Below are 10,447 nucleotides of genomic sequence, written 5' to 3'. Positions count from 1 at the left end.
TGCTATATTGGTGGACAGAGGATTATTGTTGAAACACAACACCAGCCTGTAACGTTTCTAAACAGCCAACGCATCAGAGATGGTGTGGTGACAAACTCACGTGTAGCCACATGGCTTATGGCACTTCAGAGTTTTAACCTAGACATCCGCTACGGTCAAAATAAGAAGTCACACTTGGGCACTGATTTGGCAATCTGCCAAGAATGTACACAGGATGTACCAGCCACCCAACAGCCGGTTGTGAGCAAACCCTCAGCTGCTGAGGACCCAAATCACCACTTCTTTGATAGCAATATCTGCAAAGATATGGCAACAATGTACGTGGATGGATGCTCATTCCACCACGAGACAATCTGCAAAGCAGGTGTTGGAGGAGTTCTCCTCCAGGACCAAGAACAGGTCACATTTGGCTATAAATTAGGCTCTCAGTCTTCTCAGTACGCTGAGATAGCTGCAATCCTAATAGGCCTACAGATGGCAGTAGAACGCTCCATCCAGACGCTAGTCATCTGCACTGACTCTAACTATGCTCGACTCAGTTTCTTGTGTCATCTCGCTCTGTGGAAACAGAACGGTTTTCTCACAAGCAACAAAAAGGTGGTCAAACACAAAGATCTTTTCATGACATGTGATCACTTAGTGACATCACATGATCTACAGATCTTCTGGAAGAAAGTTCCAGGACATTCCAGAGTCCCAGGCGATGACAAGCACTACAATGACCTTGCAGACTCCCTAGCCAAGGGAGGAGCCGTTGACGGGCCCACGTGGTCCTTTGACCCCTCCTGGCTACTCAACACTCAGTCGACACAACCTACAGCTGAGGTAATGGCAGTCACACGTGCACAAGCTGCAGCTAAACCTGCTGATAACACAGTTTCTGTACGCCCAATACTGACTGACCCTGACATCATCCAACTTCAGAAGTTGGATCCTGCAATTAACTCGATGATACTGTATCTGACTGACCCAGACAAATACACTCCATCGACAGGCGAACTGGATTCCAATCCAGACCTTAAAGTCCTCTTTCAGCTGCGCAAACAGTTAAAACTACTTAAGGGCATCCTAACTTTTGCTCATGGACGGACGTCCTCACCCGTGTTCGTGGTCCCCCATGACCACAGGGGGGTGATGTTAGTTCATGCACATGACCTTCCGTCCGCAGGACACAAGGGTGACAATGCCACGCTGAAAGCATTAAAACAGATTGCTTATTGGCTTGGAATGAAGAAGGATGTCAAAGACTACATAAAAGGGTGCCTGGTCTGTGGCCAGTTTCAGCCATCCAGACCACTCCACAGGGCACCACTGCATAGTAGAGGCATTGCATTTCCATGGTCGGACCTCCAGATTGACTGGGTTGGACCACTCACTAAGAGCTCTAGAGGAAATAAATATTTTCTCACGGTAACCTGCGCGTTTACCAAATGGGTAGAATGTCTACCAGCCCCTAATGACACAGCACAAACTACTGCTATGTTATTACTGAATCATGTATTCTCAAGGTTTGGACTTCCCCTCAGGGTGAACTCAGACCAAGGTACACACTTCACAGGTGAAGTAATGAAAGAACTGTGGAAGACGCTAGGCGTCAAAGCCAACTTCCATATTGGCTACCATCCACAGGCTTCAGGCCAGGTTGAGAGAGCAAACAGGACTGTGGTGAGTATTTTGAAAAAATACGTAGCCGCAAACCACAAGGACTGGGATGTGAAACTCCCTCTGGTCCTCATGGCCATAAGGGCCACTCCACACACATCAACTGGCATCTCTCCTTTCGAGATGATGACGGGTCGACAAATGACTCTCCCTCTACACCTGTTGTACCAACCAGGCGATGCTGCCATGGCAACAGCCTATACTATACAACAATACATGAAAGACTTGGAAAAACACCTTAAAAACACTTTTGCTTTCGCCCAGAAAAACCTGGAAAAATCAGCTGAAGGACGCAAAGCGTACTACGACCAAAAGGCCTCTCACGAGGAACTCCAAGTGGGAGACAGGGTCTGGTACTACACGTTTGCCCCCACAACTGGGAGAAGAGAGTCTGGGACCGGAACTCTCGCCCGTAAACTGATACCCAGATGGACTGGACCCCATCTGATAACAGACAAACTGTCTCCAGTTGTCTATCAGATAAAAATCAGTAAAGACCGAAAAAAGCCAATTGTTAAATGGGTACATCGAAACCAGGTTAAACCACACAAGGTCTGCAAAGAAACAACTCCTACGGGACAGCGTGATTGAATCTGACAACCAGGGTGAGGAGGAGCAGTGAAACTATGTTTCTAGTTGCTTAGTCACTACTCTTGTCGATGTTGAAACGTTGTTTATTTGGTTTTGATATTTGTTTCTGAGCACCTCAGTAAGAATGAGTTTTGTATGTGTTTTAGTTGAGTTGGAGACTGTAAAGGACTTTAACTATGCCAACATGCAGTTCACTCGTTAAAACCTAATCGTTGAAGAGTCAATGTAGTCAATGCTACCTTAAGTACCATAACTTACATTGGTCTCACCATCTTCAAGCCGAACCTACTCGAACAATTCTATTCGGGGGGATAGCTAATTCTTTTTGATGAGTCTCGCCATAGACTCCAAAAACATTTATGGGAAAACCAAACACCCAATCTCAAGTCGTTCGTCTAAAAGGCAACAGACAAGTAAACCAACTATAGGGGCCATGTAAGTCTAACATAGACAAAGTTAGCGATGGTGGTATAGTTGGAACACCCTTCTATAGGTATAGACCCCTATAACTACCCTTTTCAGCATGTTCCACCCCTTAACTGGTAGCTGTAGCTGTTCCCAATCATAATAGCTTACACACCAGGTGCATATAGGTTAAGGCCTTATGTAAAATCCCCATCATAAGTCCACCTTAAACCACTTAATTGCATGACACATAGAACCAGAACGGCACCGACTGGACATCACCCAGCGACGACCTTCGCTGGAGGGGACCTGCAATCCTGACGTTGGTCTCCAACCTGCATCCAGTGGCCGCATCTTCAGTTCAATCGAAGGGAATCTTCTACATGCTGATTAATCAACAACTCCAATCGTTGTGGAATTACCGTTGTGGATTATATGACTTTTTCCAATGGATTACAGACTTTGTTTCCAAGGGGTTAAAGCATTGCTACAATGGAATTACCAACAACATTATGGGATTACCTTCTTTGACTTTTGTTTTCCTCTTGCTGGATTACATCAAGCTCAAGGACATTTGGAGGCGTAAGTTCATGTTGGAATTCATCCCCATGGACAGGCGATGATTTCCAAAGGGGGGACTGTAGTGAACTAAGCCTCCGGTCAAGACCTGCCTCTGAAAACCTTCATGGGACAGGAACTGTTATTTCATTGATTTGAATCCAGAAATACAAATTAGCTCATCCAGAGACTTTCTAATTGTATCCTGAACTAATCAATTGAAAGAACACTCTCTTTTTTATATTATCAATACTATTTTTACAATGTCTTGATAATCAAAAGTGTGTTTAGTTCAAACCATTTTAAATGTTGAAGTGAACTACTCATTTTAAATCAACTGTGAAACAGTATTAATGATTTTTTAATCCTCATTCAAAGTAGAAATCAAGTTAAATGTCTGTTACAAAGTAATTATGCATTTTTTGATCTTCCGTCTGAAATGAGAAAGGAGTGATGTCGGTCAAAAGTCGGAGACAGTCGCAAACAAGTTTATTGGAACGAACTGTCATGTTTTTAAACCTCTCAGACAGAAACAAGAAAGCTGGCACCTGTGAATCTGTCATTTCTCCAAAACATTTCTCTGTCTGTTCCTAAACATCTCCGCTGTTTATCTGACTTGTAATAACCCTCTGACGTCACTAAAACCACACCCCTGTTGGTTCTTTCAACCAATCAGGACTTCCCAAAAGTGACCGGAAGCAGAACTCTTTAAAAGTCGACACTTCCTAGTTCCAGTTAGTTCTGGGGGAAGAACAGAAGTTCTAGTGGGGAGAAGTTCGAGTGCTGGAGAACAGAAGTTCTGAGTTCCTCTGAGTCTTCTCAGAGTCCCGTTAGTTCTTCTGGTTCTGATGGAGTTCGGCTGGAGTTCCTGTCGGAGCCACGACGCCTCGCTGTGGCTCCACCCGGTGAATGACCTATAACTGCTGAGGAAGTTTGTTCTGTGGAACGAGTTATCTCACGACTTCTGCCGAGTCGCAGCCGCCCTGAGGAGACGCTGAAAGGTAGCGTGCCAGGGACCTCTTGACCACAGCTGATTCATCCTCTGCCAAGGTAAAGAGTCGTCACGAGTTTCACTACCAGTGTACTGCGGGCAAACTGCGCTTGAAAGGAGCGTGTTGTTCTGGTTTACAGACATACATCCTCATCCATCTTTTCTCTCCATTCAAACTCCTTCATTCCCCATCTTTAAAACTCTTCTATCTCTGCCAGTAAAAGATAAGCTAAAAGTCTGCAGACATTAATTTAAGATCTAAGGAAATGTCTGTTGTTTTTATTAAGTAAACCGTGCCAAGTTTTATTAATCAGAGCCGATCAGAATAATCAAGTGTACAATGTTTTGATGTTAAATTTTGATTCTGTTAATAAATGACCACATTCATTTTGATGTGTCAAAGAAAATTAACGTCTCATGTCACTGATTAGACCATCTCCAACACAGTACCTCTGTCACATATCTGTCAAGTAGCTCGAAAAAGAGAGAACCCGTTATTAAATATTGATTGTAGTGGAGCTCCTAAGTTAACCTAACCCTACTCACTACATTCTGGTGGCCCAGTACAGGTCTCTAAAGAGCTTCTCGTGACCCCATATCCGCCGTTTGGACATTTTGTGGCCGTACGAATGTTTAAAGAGGTGTGAATTAAATGTGACGGAGTCTGTGTTATTGAGTGAACTGAATGTTGGCATGGAAAGTCCAAGTTTTGAGCTTGATACAGCATGATTCTGCTTGTGGTGTTCAGCGAGCTGAAAGTAATGTCAATGTGTTCATTTTAAAGCTGAAATTTGTACATCTGTTATGTAACTAAAGCTGGCGTGCTGTGGTAAAACGCTTTATTCTGTTTAAACTGTGGCAGAGAGGGGGGTTCTGACCCGGTTCTGCTGTCGGACTCGGTTCAGATTCGTTGAACGAGTCGTGTTTTGAATGGATAAAACGCTGTTTTGAAGCTGAGCGCCGTCTCAGACCACTGTTGAAAGAGCTTTGTTACATTTGTAGCAGTAAATTGTGCATTTTGAAAGTTAATGGACGAAAGTTGACCGGACTTTTTCAAGCTAACTGCTAACACTGCTAGCTGGATTCACGAGCTGTGATTGGTTGAAAACCGCTGTTTGGGTCGCTCTGATTGGCTGAGAAATGGGTGACATGTCTGCGTTCACTCCCTCTGATGTCAGATTGTAAAACCCACCCCGTTGCTCATTGGTTGATTCAATCACGTGACCCAGAAATGAAGCTCGTTTTCATATAGAGCTTTCTCTGTTGTTTAAAGTTGGAAAACACTTTAAAATTGGTTCTGACCTCATGAGCCATCTCTTAAAAGTCTAATCGCTGAAGCGACCGCTGAATCGAAAGTAAATCCGCCTATAAAATGTTGATTTTGGACCGATCATGGCCGACGCTAATTCTAAGCTAACGGCTAAAGACCGGATGTCACCAAAGCCACAGGAAGTCATCACGACTCCTAGTGGACGTCGCTAACAGTGACTGGGTTAAAATAAAATAAGGTTATACTGCCACCTTCTTCCGGAAACTCGATATGACAGTTTTATTTCGTTTTTAGGATTTTTAGTGGAATTGAACGTCTTTATTATTCTTTAAAAAGCATTTTTCAGTTAATAAAACGGTGCTCAAGCGTGGTTTATGCTGCTGTCTTACATATAAAAAGTGATTAAAGTACTTATGCCCAGAGAGGCGTTTACTAAAAAAATTTTCATTTAATGGTAAATCCTGAAGAGGGTGCTAAATGAATAATTCACAACTTTTTAGAGATACAGTCACAAAATAATCACAGAGCTGATCAGTTTACTCATTTGCTGAAAAGAATATACACGTTTAATTGCTAAAACACTAAATAAAAGTAAATATAACAGAAAAAGGGAACTTTCTGATTTGTTTTTACGACCTAAAACACGACATCTTCCTATTTATTTTTTTAAATAAAAGATAATGGAAGGGACAGAGGTAAACGTTGACCCTTCAGACTTCCACCAGTCAGAGGATGACAGTTAACAAGTTGACATAATTCAGGGAGCTTTATATATTTTAACAGACCCGGTAATTGGTGCAACATTAGACGGGATGGATGAAACTCAAAAAGCTGAAGAGCTGAGAAGTTTAGCAGAAGGAGCCACGGTAAAAGAGAATAAAAAGCAGAGCCTTTAATGGTTAGCAAAACTTTCTGTGCTGCTCAAAGACAGATTGGACCAAGAGGTTGAACGAAATGACGTGCTGACTAAACAATATGCAGAGAAAATTGAGATGTTTCAGAACCTTGAAGGACGCTTCCTTCAGTTTCAAAATGAACACGACGTCCACACTATGGAACATCTGGAACAGATGACTCGATTGAAGCAAGACGCACGTGCAGAAATTGATTCACTGAACAAGCAAGTACAGTCACTTTCAGCATCACTTACTGAAGCCAGGAAAGTCGAAGAACAGGTTTCCATAACATACTCTTCATTGAAAAAGGAGTACGAGGAAACGGTGTCACGATTGTACCAGTGCAGAGCTGAGATAGACGTGCTTAAAACACAACTTTGCCATGCAGAAAGGGAAAATAGTGAGAGGCGTGGACAGAATGTGGAGACACACTGGGCTCCAGACCCAAATCTCCCTCCATCGCAAGCATCTCCACCCTTACTTAAAGGAGCAGGGACAGACCTGTCCAGGTCTCCTCTACCAAGCTGGCAAGAGAGACCGTCGAGAGCTCCTCTTTCAATGGACGAACTTCAAAAAATGTCAAAATATGTTCAACGCTTTATTCCTGGGCCTATGGGGTCCACTGGTACGAAAGCGTATCTAAAAGACCTTGATTTCAGACTGAGTGGTTATCCTAATGCTACTCTTGAGGATAGAATCAGTCTGATAAGGCTCACTTCGGACAGAGAGGTGTTCACCTTTATCGAGCATCAACCTGATGCCACGAGAAGGGATTACAACCTTCTGTGTGAAGCTTTGATCAGAGAATACAACCCCTGCACGGGACCAAGTGGCTTCCCAGCTGCAGACAAGGTCACGCAAGGGAAGCATGAACATCCAAAGGTTTATTACAAAAGAATCTTCCAGGCTTATTTTGGTTACAGGAATGAAACCGGCATGGAGGAGGAAGAGAGTTTTAAATTTGTTTTCAGCAGAAACCTCCACACTGACATAAGAACGTCAGTACAAATGATGGCAAATTTCAAAGAAAAATCCATCAATGAGATTAAACAGTGTGCTGTGAATGTGTTTGAGGCCTGTTCTCATGTTAAGACGCCCATAGAGGTGTTTCCTGGTGTAAAGGTTAAACCCCATTCGCTAGAACTGGAAGGATGGCGCATGTCGCCTCCCCCTCCTAAAAAAGGCGAGAAAAAGCAGTCTTTTCAAACTAACAAACCGCATCATGAAGGTGCACGCTAGGACAAGAAAGATCTAAAGGGATTGAATTTAATCCCAGAGGATGAACGTGATTATCGTAAGTGGGGTGTGCGTAGGACGAAGAGATATGGGAACCAAGGTGACCCATATTATCAGGGGAAGTCCGAAAAGGAACCCCCAAATGACGTACCTAACCCTCCTCCACCTCGGACAAAACGACCCGAGGCAAAAAAAATCACAAAGGTTCCAGAAACAAGGCCCTACACCTCTGAGCTCGGAAGAGACAGAGAAACTACGCAGGTTGTTAGAAACTTTGAAACACACTGACACGGGAAACCAACCTGGAGCACTATGTAGTGATGTAATCGCTATTAAATCTGAGGGCGCGAATGACAACGTCACAGATGTCAGTGGAACACACCAAGACATTGTTGTTGTGGCCTCCAACAACCCCTCATCGGAAGAAGGGGGGGTGAACTCACACACAAACGATGACGAGTCATCGCAAGCTGAACACTCAGAAACAGCTACTGCTGTGCTGACGGTTCAGACAAACCAAGATTACACAGACAAGGCTGAGCGTGTGAAGAAACGTCAGAAAAAACCTAAGAGGTTTCTGTGTAACTTTATCAGAAGGGGGTCGCCAAGAAGGCGTACCTGTCAGTAACACTCGAAGGAGTCCTCACACATGAAGCACTACTGGACGGTGGGGCGGACATAACAATTATGTCAGCTAAACTGTTCGAGGAGCTGAGGACAGCCGCTGGCAGTGTTAACAGGGTAATACCTCTCACAGAATGTGCTGTAGAAATGCAGGGTCTCTCAGAGAAGGGGACAACCCTGACAGCTATAGCAATGGTTCACATGCAGATTGGCAGAATGACACTATACCACCCGGTACACGTGTCTAGTGTTGACTCATTCCCATTTTTGGTTGGCCAGGATTTTATAAATCGCTTCGACGCAATTATAGATTATGGTGATCAGACGATGTGGGCCAAGGTGAGCAAACCACTGCCAATAGAAATGCCTCCTGAGTGTAACACAGACTGCCTAACAGCAGGTACCGCGGAGGGCGCAAAGGACTCCTCAGCCGAGGACACGAGCCCGGTGAGTATTCCTCTGCAATCATGTGAAACCAAAAAGACCCACCCGGTGGTCCAAACTCTGACCCAACAAGAAATCCCCCTCTGTGAGCTGGAGCAGTCAGAGTCCACCAAACACTACCTACCACTGGTAGTTAAAGGTGTAGAGATCTAAGGATCCCACGCCAACGATGCTGTTCTGTCTCTGTGGACAGATAAATCAGCAATTAACCGAGCTTTCTATGAAACCTTGGTTCACAAACACGTGGGTCTAGAACTAATTAAAAAAGCTTTCCGCTTTCCATTAGTTCCCAATAGTTCACAGGTAATGACCGCGGAAGGAGTCATTAACCTAAAACTAAACTGGAACCAACGAGAACTGGTTCACCCGTTTCTCGTGACCAAAACTTACCACATGCAACCTACATAGGCTCTGACATTTTGGTAAGGTTGGGTGTCCATGTGGACACCATCAGCAAGGTGCTGTGGTCCCTAAAACCAGCCTCAAAGGATCCTCCTGTGCTAGACACAGCAAACCTTAAGGCTGGGCAGACCATTCCAGAGGCCTGCCAGGTTGCTAACAACCAAACTACCACAGTACCACCTCAGGTGATTAACCTAATGGTGCGAATCCACATCGTAGCTGGACAAGCTATTAGCCATAAACAGGCATATTTTCAACCTTCTCCTGCGTTTTTCAACTTGGGACTGTTCGTGGAAGCCACGAACCAAGTGAGTCTTGACTCCAGGACCACATCTGTTGCTGTGTGTAACACAGGCACGGATGAGGTGATGATCCCAAAAAACACTATGCTAGGATGGTTGATTTCCACTGATTTTCATGATTTTTGTGTTTACCTTTACCTGGTGTCCCTTTGGCTACGCTAACTCACCTGCAGAGTTCAACATATTTTTGAACAAAGCATGTCCAGACGCCCACGAGCGTGGGACACTGATCTACGTGGACGACATCCTTTTGAGGCAGCCAACACTGGACTCTCATTTGGCTGGGATCGACCACGTCCTAAATCAGCTAACAACTGCTGGTGCTAAAATCTCACTGTCGAAGTGCCAGTGGTGCAGAACCAAGGTGGACTACGTTGGCCTCCTAGTAGGTCCGGACGGAGTACAACCACAATTGACTCGCACCCAAGGCCTAGACAGCCTCAAAGTCCCCACCAATCTCAAAGAACTACAGAGTTTTCTGGGAGTGTGTAATTACTCACGCCAGTTCATAGAGCATTATGCGGACCTCGCAAAGCCACTGACTGAACTCTTAAAGAAAGACGTCCCATTTGTCTGGACTGATACACAGTAGCAGGCAATGAACACTCTTAAAGACAGGCTCAAGTTAGCCCCATGTCTAGTCTACCCAGACTACAACAAAGAGTTTTACTTGGAAGTGGGCTTCTCAACTCACTGCATAAGTGCAGGTCTGTACCAAATACACGACAAAGACAAGCGTGTTGTGGCCTATGCCAGCAAAACAATGGCAGGCCCTGAACTAAGGTATTCAGACTGTGAGAAGGCTCTACTGACCACTGTGTGGGCAGTGAAACATTTCTCTTGCTATATTGGTGGACAGAGGATTATTGTTGAAACACAACACCAGCCTGTAACGTTTCTAAACAGCCAACGCATCAGAGATGGTGTGGTGACAAACTCACGTGTAGCCACATGGCTTATGGCACTTCAGAGTTTTAACCTAGACATCCGCTACGGTCAAAATAAGAAGTCACACTTGGGCACTGATTTGGCAATCTGCCAAGAATGTACACAGGATGTACCAGCC

The sequence above is a fragment of the Nematolebias whitei genome, chromosome 13, assembly GCF_014905685.2.
Source record: "Nematolebias whitei isolate Nwh7 chromosome 13, NemWhi1, whole genome shotgun sequence".
Lineage (NCBI taxonomy): Eukaryota > Metazoa > Chordata > Actinopteri > Cyprinodontiformes > Rivulidae > Nematolebias > Nematolebias whitei.
Note: the sequence above shows the minus strand (reverse complement) of the source record.